The sequence below is a fragment of the Microtus pennsylvanicus genome, chromosome 11 (genome assembly GCF_037038515.1).
Source record: "Microtus pennsylvanicus isolate mMicPen1 chromosome 11, mMicPen1.hap1, whole genome shotgun sequence".
Taxonomy (NCBI): Eukaryota; Metazoa; Chordata; class Mammalia; order Rodentia; family Cricetidae; genus Microtus; species Microtus pennsylvanicus.
In genome coordinates, this window is record NC_134589.1 from 4,442,604 (window position 1) to 4,455,814 (window position 13,211).

Here is a 13,211-nt window from a genome sequence, read left to right on the forward strand (position 1 = left end):
GGTTCCATTTCAACCATCCATCATACATTAGCCCCGGGAGCAGAAGACAAGACAGGGAGGGAAGAAAGAGAGTACACACCATTCTTAAGACTTTCCCTTCTGTGTCAGCAGTCACGCTTTCCTCTTTCTCGCGGCCTACACTGTTCATTTTAGACAGAATTTATGTGTAGAAATCTGAAAGGAAAGGTAAAATGAGGGAGGATTGCAGTTCACGTTTGGGATGAATCACACACACGGGGGATTCTAACATGCAAACACGCAGCCGAGTCGTCAGCGCAAGCCTTGCTACTCTCTTCTGGACCCCAGGCACGCTGCCGACTCTCTCAGCAGGCGGGCATCGCAGGCAGCCGGCTGGACACTGGCGAGGGAGGCTGAGAGAACTTCTGCCTGAGTCAGCAGGGAGCCGACTGAGTTAGCATCTCCTCTTACCCCGGGATAGGACTCTGGTCAGCTGATCTGTGTGGCCAGGGTGTTCTGGCAGAGAAGAGATGCTTGGCCAGCCTCTGTGGGTTCCGGCACATACAGTTCCTCTGTCGAGTGACGGGAGAGCACAGCGTGCTCTTAGGCGGTGCGGCGTTGTGTTGAGCCGTCGCTCTTTTCTGGAGGGTCATTGCCAAGGTGGCTTCTTCAGGTGAACCAGAGACAGTCAGCCTAGGAAGTTTAGACGTCAGTCTCAGTTCCTGTCTGGATCACGGGCATTTTTTTTTTAATTTTTATTTTCCATGTTTGTGCTTCTGCCTGGGTCTTTCTTCACAGGCTCACACAGGCTTTCCCAAGTCCTCCCTTCCTACCTTTCCACCTCCAGACCCTCATGCTTCCTGCATTCCTTCCCCTAGGAAGTCATGGGTTTGAGATCACGTATGTAGCTTTCTTACCAGTCAGGAATGCGTGTTGGAACATGTGCGGATGAAATCATACGACGTCTGGGATTTGCTTCAAAGAACTCGAGTCCAAGTGGGGGGTGTCGTGCGTGAAGCAAGAGCGGCTAAGGACGGATAGTGGTTTAGTGGGAATCTTAGGTGCACAAGGGTTCATTACATTGTTCTTCAGTGTGCTTGAAATTTCTCATAATGAATTGCTGAACAACAGAAACGTTTTCCTTATGAACCGAGCCAGAGGCGATGCCTCCCACACGTGTTTGAAGTTTCCTTGTGGTAGGTTCTTTGGACGTCTGCTTCCTGTTACAGTTGTTGAAAAGTAAGTATAATTCAGTCATTCGGTGACCGTGCGTCCCTATGTGCTGAGGAGGACAGGGTTGGAACACTCCCATGTCCATGTTCTACATTCCGTCTGGGTTAGCATTTACCCTAGATTCTTAAAACGTCCCGCCTCTGTGTGTGTGTGTGTGTGTGTGTGTGTGTGTGTGTGTGTGTGTGTGTGTGAGAGAGAGAGAGAGAGAGAGAGAGAGAGAGACAGACAGACAGACAGACAGACAGACAGACAGAGAGACAGAGAAGGCTGTCCAGTGTCTTGCTCTACCGTTTTCTCACTTGGTACCTTGTGACAGTGTCTCTTTTGAGCAGAGAATGAGGCTGATGACCACAAAGCTCCAGCAATCCTCCTGTCTCCTCCCCACGTAGTGCTGGGGTTACATGCCTGCTCATGATCACACCTGCCTTTTTATGTGGACGCTGAAGATCTGAACCGAGGTCCTCATGCTTGCTGTGGAACGGCTCTTCCCCACTGAGACAGTTGCACTAACAGCAGCAGGATCTTAGGGACGCTGCTGTTGGCTCCTAGCATCCAGTGTATGCTCTCAGTGTGCAAGATGCAAAACACAATGAACAGACTCTCTTCTCAGTGTGTGGATACATCCAAAAAGAAGCAGGCAAGCACTTGCCTGACTTTTCTTTGCTTTTCACGGATGGTGTACGCGGTGCCTGCTGGCTGATTAAATCTGTGTGGTCAAGGTTGACTGAGCCATTCATTTCTTGGGTAGCGAGGGGAGAAGTATTTGACAAGGGCGCCCCTGCTGACTGCCGGTTGCACCAGCTGTTTGGGCCGAGTTCCAAGCTGAGCTCTGTGATTCTCAGTGTTTAGAAGCTTTACAGTGACTTAAAGGATGTGAATGGGTGCCAAGAAAAATTATTCAGCTTGTGTTAGTTTGTAATTTTCTGATAATCTACAGGAAGTTTTTCTACATTTTTATTTTTAAGTACACAGAGATGTGTATATTCTATGCAATATACACAAAAATATACATAAAAATTATTTAACTTTATTTTATGTGCATCAATGTGAAGGTCCTCTGGAACTGGAGTTAACAGACAGCTGTGAGCTGCCATGTGGGCGCTGGGAATTGAACCCGGATCCTCTGGAAGAGTAGCCAGTGCTCTTAACCACTGAGCCATCTCTCTAGTCCCCTATGCAAGGTATATCTTAATGCATCTGTTTAGAATTTAATATTTAGAATAACTTTGAAAACATTTTAACTGCATCTAACAAAACCATTTTGTTGACTGTTAAATATTTAAATGCTGTGAAATCATTACAATTTTTCACACTGTCTATTCTCCACAAAAATGTGTTTATTTTGATGATTAAGCATGTGACCACTCCACTTAGTAGTAAAATAGAGAGGGCAGAGTTGGGCTTTTTATCCATTCCCTGTTTCTAGAATATCTTCCTCTTGGAGATTTTCCTGAGATCTTCTTTTCTGAGACAGAGTTTCTCAGTGTAGCCTTGGCTGTTCTGGAACTCACTCTGTAGACCAGGCTGACCTTGAACTCACAGAGATCCACCTGCCTCTGCCTCCCAAGTGCTGGGATTAAAGGTGTGCACCACTGCCTCCTGGCTTGTTCTTGAGGTCTCAATTTCCTCCTCCCTAGATTGTCTGGTGGTAGTTGATTATATACGTTTCACAAAGCTCAAATGAGTTATTGCCTTTGTGTTTGGTATAGTGCTTTCCCGTCAAAGCCCTTAATCATTGCCTATCTTTATTTTTATATATTTTTTGTGTTTTATGTTTTTTTCAAGATTATGTCCCTACTTCAAGAGAGAAGTTTTGTTTTTTAGACTTCTATAGAGCCTGTAGTACAATAGCTCTTATGATATTTATTGAGTGGTTGAATCCCCGGAGGAGTGAATGATGGGTGTTCTGGTGCTTAGCTATTTGGAGTGGTTTTGTGAGATTGACAGAATCATGTTCACGCAGAGAGGCTGCTTCATTCTGTCTTTGTAAGCATCCCAGCCTAGCTAATTGAAATGATCACCTCATACACAAAGCCCGTGTGTGTGTGTGTGTGTGTGTGTGTGTGTGTGTGTGTGTGTGTGGTGTAGGTTAGAGGTTGATGTCATGGATCTTCCTTAGTTGATCTCCACCTTGTTTTTTTGAACCAGAGTCTCTCACTAAACATGGAGTTCATTGATTTCGCTAGGCTGGCTGACTAGTTATCCTCCTGCCTCCACGCCCTTGACGCTGAGGTTACAGACGCACACCGTGGCTCCTGGCTTTTCACGTGGATGATGAGTAACTGAATGGAACCCAGGGCATAATTGCATAGCACTGGCTCTGCCCACTGAGCTAGGGCCCTAGCCCACAAAGCGAACTTTTTTCATGTGTAAATGCCCCCTAGCCCCCTGCCCTTCTAAATTACCTGGGCTGGTACAGGAAATGTAATGTTCTGGTTAGTGGGTTTTTGTTTTTTGTTTTTTTTTGGTCAACTTGACCTGAACTAGGATCAAGAGGGGACTTCAACTGAGAAAATGCCTTCATCAGATTGGCCCATAGACAAGTCTTTAAGGGGCATTTTCCTTATGAATGGTTGATGTGGGAGTTTCCAGCCCACTGTGAGCAGTGCTACCCCTGGGCTGGGGTTCCTGGGAAGACTATGAAAGGTAGCTGAAGTGAGCCTGAGGAGCAAGTCAGTAAGCAGTGCTCTTCCTTGGCTTCTGCTTCAGTCCCTGCCTCCAGGTTCCTGCCCTGACTTCCCTTGGTGATGGAGTGTATAAGCTGTAAGATTTCCTTCCCAAGTTGCCTTTGGTTATGGGTTTAACACAGCAACAGAAAGCAAACTAGGCTGGAAATCGGCTGAAATATGTGTCAGGGGCTGGAGAGATGGCTCAGTGGTTAAGAACACCGAATGCTCTTCCAGAGGACCTGGGTTCAATTCCCAGCACTCACATGACAGCTCCTAACTGTCTGTGACTCCAGTTCCAGCGGACCTGGCACCCATGGCAAAACACCAATGCATATAAAATAAAAATAAATATGTTGTCTATGTGAAAATATTTAGAGCTTTATACCATCCTATTGTTAAGGCAGATTCTGCTGTGGGATCATATGAACACAGCAGGAACATGCATGGTGATTGCTCATGGATTATAATAAAAGTAGATAATGACTCAAACTGTAGGCTCATCCTGCCTTTCTGGCTTACTACTTTACTTGGAGTTAAATGTTGCTCAAAGAGTTCTTTTTTTCTACCTGCATCCCAGGCAAGAAAACAAAACGTCTCTCTATAAGGAGAAAATGATAAGAATTATCTGTCTTCGGTACATGTTCTGAGGAAGGCAATGTTAACCTGTGTTTTGATACGTTTCAGGGAGAGATCTTGAATGGGTACCACAGCTGAGATCAGTCTGCCTTATGAGGAGCCTGGCCGTGTGGAGCTATGGACTGGTGTTTGTTAGGAAGGGGGCCATCTGTATCCAGGAAGACTTGAGATAACCCAGAAGGGAGAAGTAGGAGGATTGTGGCTACCATGGAGCTTGCCATGCCATTGTGGCACGGTGCCATTGTGGCGTGCTTCCTCCCATTGTGTATTGATCCGCACTGGAGAGGAGGGGCGCGCTGCTGCATTGACTCCCGGACAATGGGTTTAGATGCAGGTGTTTTGATCGGGCACTCTGAGTATTCTGGAAGCTCTACATTGTAAAAATGTCAACATCTGTGCCTAGCATAATTGTTATTGAAAGTTTTGTTTGTGCCAGACCCTTTCCCTGAAGTCTAAAGTCAGGCTAGTGAGCTGCCCACTGCTGTGCTCCTCCGCCTGGTTGGAACCTCAGCTTCATCCCACCTCATACTAATCATCCTCCTCCATCGCACCAGATTTGATCCTTTGGGACTTTGTTTTCAGGTGTTTCTTAGAAAGACCTTTCTCTGGATAACTTGAGGTTCCCTTCCTTATCTCTGTTGTAACTGATTAAAGTTCCAGCTCCTTGTCTCACTTCAATTTCTGTCCGAATCTCTCCATTTCTTTTTCGATGTCCAATCTTGTCCTCCGTTTTGATCCATTTTACTGCCAGCTGCTGGATTTGGCATCCATCTCTGGGTTGATCACTTTTCTTTCAGGACTGCGACGGAAGCAGTTGACGGATCCCTGTTTATGCTTCCGCAGAACTTATCTTCCAGGGCTGATGACCACCGAAGCCTTTACAAGGACAAATAGCTCACATGCTTATAAACTGTCATGTACCAAAGGGAACAAACAAGGCTCTGGCACGGAGAATCAAAGGGCAGATGCACCGTGAGCAATGTTGAGGAATAAGATTCTTGCTGATTGTGACATTTAAGCTGAAGCCGAAAGGACAGGGAGGCATTAGGAAGGACAGAAGAGGAGGAATGAGTGGTTTAGGTGGTTTGCAGAAAGTCCTAGAGACATGTCAACTTGTTGGATTAAGGGAGCTGGCACAGAGGGTGATCAACAGAGCGATTAAGAGAGCCTCGAGTGAAATCAGAGAAACAGGAGAGAATAAGATCATAAAGATCTTCATAGCCTGAGAAGGGTATTCCACTCTAACCTCAGTGGGAAACCAACACAAAGATGGTCTTATACAGTTCCTACTTGATTATTACTCTTGCATTATGACGCGCAGGGCAGAAAATGATGAAAGAGAGGTGCAGAGACCACTTCAAAGGATGGTGTGGGAGTTCAGGAAAGAGATGGTGGTGGTGGTGGTGATGTTGAATAGAACGTTAGCAGGAGAGCTGGAGAAGAGTGGGCAGGTTTATAATATCTTAGAGATAAATCAGTGGGATCACCTGCCTATGGGATTAGACATAAAAACAAAAGAAGAGAGTAAGGGTGGCTAGTTGGAATGAGTGTGTAGAGGGTTTGGTAGGAAGAAAAGTGTCAAGAGGCTGGGGAAATGATTCAGTGAAGTGCTTGCTACACAATCCCAAGTTCCTGAGTTCGATTCCTAGAACTCAACTAAAAGCAAGGTGTGGTGGTTTGTGTTTGTGACTTCTGAGACATGACAGGCAGGGACATGAGGATCCAGGAGACCTGCTGTCAAGTCCATTTATCCAGAATGGTTAGACTCTCAAGATGGAAAGCAATAGAGGAAGACACTACCTGTTGTTAACTTCTGGTCTCCAAATGCACACACACGGGCAAGCCCAGTTGCATATACATGTGCACAGAATGCCTACAAATACACACACACACACACACAATTATAAATAAAAGTCGCATTTGAATGTATAAAATTGCCTGAGATCGCTGAGAGGAATTTGTTGCGATTTGAGCTGTGTGATCAAAGAAAGCATGGTCCAGGTTGTAGATTTAATCTGGAGCTGCCCTCTACAGTTGGAATGTATAGCCATAGCAGTCTGTGATGAAGGAAGAAGAAAAGGAAGACTAGGTAACTTTAGTGTGGAGAATAAAAGGATTCACCACAGGAGCCTGAGAAGAAGCAGTCAGGGAGCTGGGGGCAAAACCTGGCGCCAGCAGAACATTCTGTTTTAAGAGCATGGCTGCGTGTGGTAACACATTCAGCTTGGGTTCTTTCCTGTGTTTGTTTTTCTGTTTTTGTTTTGTCTCCTTTGCTATTACCCTGTTATTAAATTGCTATAACTTTACAGGTTCAGATAATATCCACGTATTGTTTTGGGGCTCTGTAGACTTTAGTATATCTCCCTAGGGCTATAATAAAGTTGTCCCACTGTTTTCTATAGCAGATTCTGTGGGGGAAAGAAGCCCTCCTTTCTTACTGATTTTAAGAGTTTGATGCCTATTTGCAGGGTTTATGTGTGTGTATGTGGATAGGATGAATGAAGCTTTTTGTTTGTTTGTTTCGATTGTTTGTTTTTGAAATAGGAACTTGCTGTGGAGCACAAACTGGCCTTGAACTTGGGATCCTTCTGCTTCAGCTTCCCTGTGGGTGGGATGACAGTTGTGTGCCCTTAGTCCTGGCTGTTGAAAGTTGCTGTATGTAACAGACAAGAGGATAGTTGCTTGCTCGTAGAGGTACACCAAGCAAGAGGAACTTGGTGGTATGAGGGAGAGTTCAAGGTACTCAAATCTTCTTCCGGGGAGGATAAATGCTTCAGCCTTGTCCCAGCATCCTTCGTAGGACAAGGATGGATGAATCTGGAGCCTTGTGGAGGGAGTGGCTTTTGACCAGAAGAACTTGTCTACCTTTGTGTAGAGGATGAAGACGTTATGATTTGTGGTGAGGGACGTGTGAGGTCTAATTGCATGCCTTTTCGTGTCTGCAGTGAAGTATGAAGTAAGGACTTCATCTGAAGTAGAATTGTCCCTCTGGTCTCTTGATCCACAGTCCCCTGTGGTTGACGGGTCTGTCTGCTTGCTTGTTTTCATTGCTTGGCATGCTTTGCCTGGATTTGACATGTAGTGTCACGTGTACTATGTAGCCATCCTGCTTCCTTTTGAATTTGTGCTTGTGCCAGTCCTGAATTAGAACATCTCTTCTAACCTCTCTCCCCCTGCCTCTCCTCCCCTACCAGCTGTTGAGTTAAGTTTCTCCTTTCAGTGACAAAATATCTGGGAAGAGTACAGTCCACCAAGCTGGTGAAGCCAAGGCAGCAGGGGGTAGGCAGCTGGTCACAGTGCGTCTGTAGTTAGAAAGTGGAAGAAGGGGAAGGCTGGTGTTTTGCTTTCTGCTCTTTTAGAAAAGGATTTATTCAGAACCAAAAAACCATGACTTGTATGTGTGTATGGATATGTGAAGGTTCCCGAGGAGGCCAGAAGAGGCCATGGACTCTCCTACAGCTGGAGTTACAGGTAGTTGTGAGCTACCTGAGTGGGTGTTGGGAACCCACCTCCAGTCCCTTGAAAGACTGGCGCAAGTTCTTCCCAGCTTCTCCAGCCCCCATTCATCCTTTATATGCAGTGCAGGACTGCAGCCCATGGAATAATGTTGACCACATCTAGCCTAAGTCTCCCCACCTAACTTAGCCCAGTTTGGGGACTCCCTCACAGTCCTGTCCAGAGGGCTGTTTCCATAGCCATTCTAAATCTCATCACGTTGACACTTAAGATGAACTCCCTCATACCCTGGCTTCCTCACACGCTTTTCTTGGAGTCAGTGAAACTCCCTCACCTGTCTCATTCTTGGCTTCTCTCTGAACTCTTTATTTACGATTTTCTCCCAATGTGATTGCTCGGCATATATCTATAGTCCACAGTAAAATGTGTGTGTGCTGACAACAGAGGCCATGCCTCTTTCATTTTGGTATCCATATTATCTAGCCCGGTGCATGCACATAGCAAGAACTTAATAGGGTTTTTAAAATATAACAACAGCATAGGAGGCAAATGAATTGATTGATCATGTATTACTAAATTTACATATAGGATAAGGAAAGAAAAAAAAACCTATTTAGTGGATGTGAACTGTTTTACTCCCTTGGCTGACGTTCATGCCTTTGTCTTGCTCATGGCCAACACCCACTTGTCAATGGACAGAAGCATTCAGAATGCCAGTGCTGAATCTGAATCACACCAAGAGCCCTGAAAGACCTTGAGAGGAACGAGTGTGGTTTAGTCATTTTTGAATCCCCAGGGCTTCACAGGAGCTGAGCCCTCTGAAAGCAGTGGGTCACAGAGATACACGTTAGATGCCTGGTTGTGTTATGTTGTAGAAATGATCATGATCTATCTGTATCTCTGGAGACTAGCAGGTCTTCCCATTTAGAGGATCCTCTGTTCTCTCACTCACTTTAGAGAGGAGCCGCCTGCTCCAGCTCAGGTTTGATGTCTTAATCCATTCAGAGCAGGACACTTCTGGAATGAGTTGACTTCGGCTTGTGTAAAGCTGAGTGACTTAGCATTTCATTCTTCAACTTGTTTTTTGTAAGGTGCCAGACATATTTCACATATTACTAATGCATGCCTACTATGTAATTGGTTACTTAACAAGCACAAATAAATATGCTTCCTCACAAACGGTTTTTGTAGTGTCTTGGAATAGTTTGCAACTATTCAAACTTTATAGAAAGACAGTGAATGTCTATAGAAAGTGTCGACAATAAAATGCTGAGGGTTAAGGACATCATACAGACAATTGTATATGCCTGTAATTCTAGAACATTCTTTATCTGTGTAAGCAAACATGTTTACAAGTTTTTATGCAAAAATTTGGGCTGTGCCAAAAATTTTCTGCGCCAAAATAGTCACATCAGTTTTACTTGGATTGTGAAACCTGGGTAATTTCAATTTTTCTCTTTTTTCTCAATTTTCTTAAATTTATTGTTATTATTATTGTTATACTGGGGTTTGAACTTAGGGCCTTGTACTTGCTAGGCAAGTTAGTGTTCTGCCACTAGGCTATCTCCCCGCCTGATTTCCTAGATTTTAAATGTTTATTTTTCCTTGAAAAGTTGTGTGTTTTTTGTTATTAGTTTTGGTTTTATTTTTAAGACAGTGTCTTGCTATATAACCCAGGCTGAGCTCAAACATTCTGTTTCACTCAGCCTGATATCAACACCCAAGGTCTTCCTGCTTCAACATCCCAACCACTGGGTTTATAGGTGTGTGTTATTAAACAGTATCTGTTTGGCTTTTTAAAGTCAGGAAATCTACATTTATTTTTTTAAAGGCAACATTTTAGTTTTTAAGCCTCAGCGATATAATAACTTTTCTTTTTTCCTTCGGTTAATGAGGGCAAGAAATCTGGAATCCTAGATGCAACACGTTCTTTATCTTGAGAATATCAGAGCATGCTGATAAGTACACATTGATCAGGAAGGAATTGGAGATGATTTGAAATATGGAGTGTGGTCGTGGCTCAAGATATGAATTAATTAATTACTTTCTCTTTATGTGTGTGTATGATAGTGTGTGTATAACATTTAGAGGACAATTTGCGGGAATTGGTTCTCTCCTTCTATTACTTGGGTCTGTCTGGGATTGCCAGGCTTGAAAACAGGCACCTTTATCCACTGAGCCATCCTGCCAGCCCCAACTCAAAACCAAAGTGTGCAGATAAGTGCTCCAAATGCCTCGACTCTGAGCGGACATGTGAATGTGGATTTAAGGCAAGCAGAATGGCCATTGCTGGGCGACAAGCCAGAGTGATGGTGGAACTAAGTGAGGGGCGAGAAATACGAGCTATGGTGTGTTACCGTTCTTTATGGTCGGGAACAGTACAATGCTTCATTTTTAACTACTTTTCATGTTCTCTGTGGTCTTTAATCACGTCAAGCACACACAAATCACTGCACTCATGAAGGAGAGCAGAGCAGAATGCAGTATTATAAAATTTGTACTAAGTGGGGTGCTGAGTGTCTGGTTGACAGGGCTGTCCTGTTTCTCAGGTCTTGTCCTGGTTGAATTCTTTCTGCCCTCCACTTTTTTTTTTTTTTAGTGGTGCTCAGGGTTGAATCCACGGCTTAGGCAAACGCTGCCCTACCACGCTCTGCCCTGGCATCGACAGTGTCTTGTCTATTCTCAAAAGTAAGCTCTTTTGGTTGACCGTGGCGTTACCCTTTGACCGAGGTGCCAAGTGAGATTTGGAGTCACGATTTCATGTCTGTCTGCACAGCAGTTGTCTGTCTGGCCCAGCTGTCGGCCACACCCGAGGGCACATGTTTTAAACCGCGCCAGCCCCCATGATTGCCCTTGCATGATAGTTGCTGACGATGCCTTTGTGTTAAACCTTTCAGATAGATAAACAGAACTGTTGAAGGAGCCCTCGTAGATTAAAGCGTTGGGCAGGTCAGTCTCTTTCTATTGCCACAGCTGTTCCAGATGGTGGTAAAACTCCTTGGGCTCTGAACGCCGGGTCTGGACCAATTGGGCTGGGATCTCAAGAGCACACTGAAGTGACGGGCTGCCTTGATGTTTGCTCTTTGGCTTCTAAGCCACAGATTGATTTCCTCTTCATGGCAGTTTGTGTGTCTGTTTCCTTTATTCCTTCAGGGACTCTTACTCAGTACCTCCTTTCTTTAGAAGACTGAGAGCTGAAAAGACAGCATGTCTAATTCAGAATTTAGTGCCCCTTAATTGCCTTGGAAGCTTGAAAAGTCGGTGTCTGGGAGCCAGCACAAGGAGGACTCCAACTGAGACAAATATTTGTGTTTGGGCCAAGGTCTTAGGGGCAAAAGTGCAATAAATGAGATTGGGAGAACACTTGTATTTTCTGAATTAGGGCTGGAATTCCTGGAAATCTCTTGTGCCTTATAAACTGAAGACAGGTTAAATTGAAACGAGGGTGGTTCTAAACTTCCCTGGAGTCACGGAGTGCTCCAAGACAGTGCTGTGGATGGAGGATGGAGGGAAGTTTGAATATCTAAGTTCAGGAGTTTTATATCGCTCCTCACTCTGGATTGTAGGTTAATTTAGTAGCTAGTGGGAAACTAACTTGTCTGTTGCAGACTCCCTTCTCTACTTCCCGTTAGAAATCCCTCTGTTTCTGGTCCCAAGCCCTGACATAGTGCCAGTGCTGAGGGATGGGCATTAATTAATCACGATGGACCCATGTCTGTTGTAGGAGCTGCGGGTTGCGTTCCTGCCACCCGGCTCCTGGCCGCCTGGCTAGCTTATGCCCCGAAATAAGAACACACAAACTGTATTCTTTTAAACACTGCTTGGCCCATTAGCTCTAGCCCTTACTGGCTAATTCTCATATCCTGATCAACCCATCTCTAATAAACTGTGTAGCACTAGTCTTACCGGGAAAGATTCAGCATGTCTGACCTGGCGGCTTCATCGCATCTGCCTCAGAGAGCAGAGCTAAGGCATATGAGCTCACTCCCTCTTCCTCCCAGCATTCTGTTCTGTTTACTCCACCCACCTATGTTCTAACCTATCAGGGCCAAGCAGTTTCTTTATTAATTAACCAATGATCTTCCTCCATCACATGTCCTTTTTTCACAGATTGGTTAATGAGGGAGTATGCGGGCAATCCTCTCGCATGTGGCATGGCATACATGTCAATCTCGAGAGAAGGCAAAACAGAAATTAAAAAAAAAAACCCACAAACGTACAAACACCTTGCGAGGTGAATTGGGATTGTATTCATGGGAACTCATGGGTTGTAAAATGTGCATGGTTGTCTGTATGTTCGTGTTACTGGTAGCCACGGTATATTTATAAATGCGTGCGCTTGTGTATCAGTTGCTTTACTCAGTACTGTTGTGTGCGTGACAAGAAGCTTCCTGAGGAAGGCAGGTTTCAGTTTGGCTCCCATCTCTGGTGGGATGGCCCTTTGCAACAGGTGATGATGACAGGTGGCAGGAATGGATCAGAACCTCGTAGCCATGGCAGTCGAAACTTCCTTATGTCTGAGTGGATCGGGAAGCAGAGAGAGAAGGAATGCTGGCGCTCAGCTTCCTCCATCTCCCCTTTTTATTCGGTCTGGGAACTTAGCCCACAGGATGGCGCTACCCACTTCCAAGCTGAGTCTCATTTAAATCTCTCTGGCGATGGTGTGAAAGACACACCCACAGGTGTATCTCCCAGATGACTCCAAATTTCACCAAGCAGACAATGATGGTGAACAATCACAGTAAATGTATACAGTCATGTGATTCTGAACCCGGATTCATGAAAGGACTAGAGGAAATGACGCCCTAATAACAACGAGAACACCGGGCATCTAGATCGTGACATCTTTCCTCTCTCCACGGAAAAGTCAGCTGCCATGCCAAAATATCAGAGTCAGGGCACGGATCAACGTGGCACTGGAATAGAAGGCTGTTTTCCTAAGCCAGTTCTCCAACTGAGCCTTGACTCCAGAATTCCGTTCTTTGGTTCAGCTGGGTGCTTTTGAACGATAATGGCATGTGTAAGATTGATTGCAGGCAATCCTTGACTAGAGTGGCTTGACCAGTGATTTCTTGAGTTAGTTAATGACGGTGTAAAAAAATCACAGGGATTCCCTAGAAATAGTACTTTGAATCATTATGCTACTTGATGCTCTGTGCGTGTGTGTGCGTGTGTGCACATGTATGTGCACCTGTGTTTATGGGTCCATATGTCGGTAGAGGGTAGAGGTTGGTATCAACTGTCTTCCTCAATTGCTCC

The 13,211-nt window shown here is 44.9% G+C and overlaps 1 protein-coding gene across 3 annotated transcripts in view; it reads left to right on the forward strand.

The window, feature by feature from the left end:
* Positions 1 to 13,211, forward strand: part of Map2k6 (mitogen-activated protein kinase kinase 6) — a 123,938-nt gene that overhangs the window by 50,335 nt on the left and 60,392 nt on the right. The window contains exon 1 of one of the 3 annotated variants that reach the window (XM_075989979.1): positions 7,949 to 7,967. The exons of the other annotated variants lie outside the window; for them this stretch is intronic. The gene's annotated coding sequence lies outside the window, so the exon portion shown is untranslated. Of the gene's footprint in view, positions 1 to 7,948; positions 7,968 to 13,211 lie in introns of those variants that run through there. 3 annotated transcript variants of the gene reach the window in all.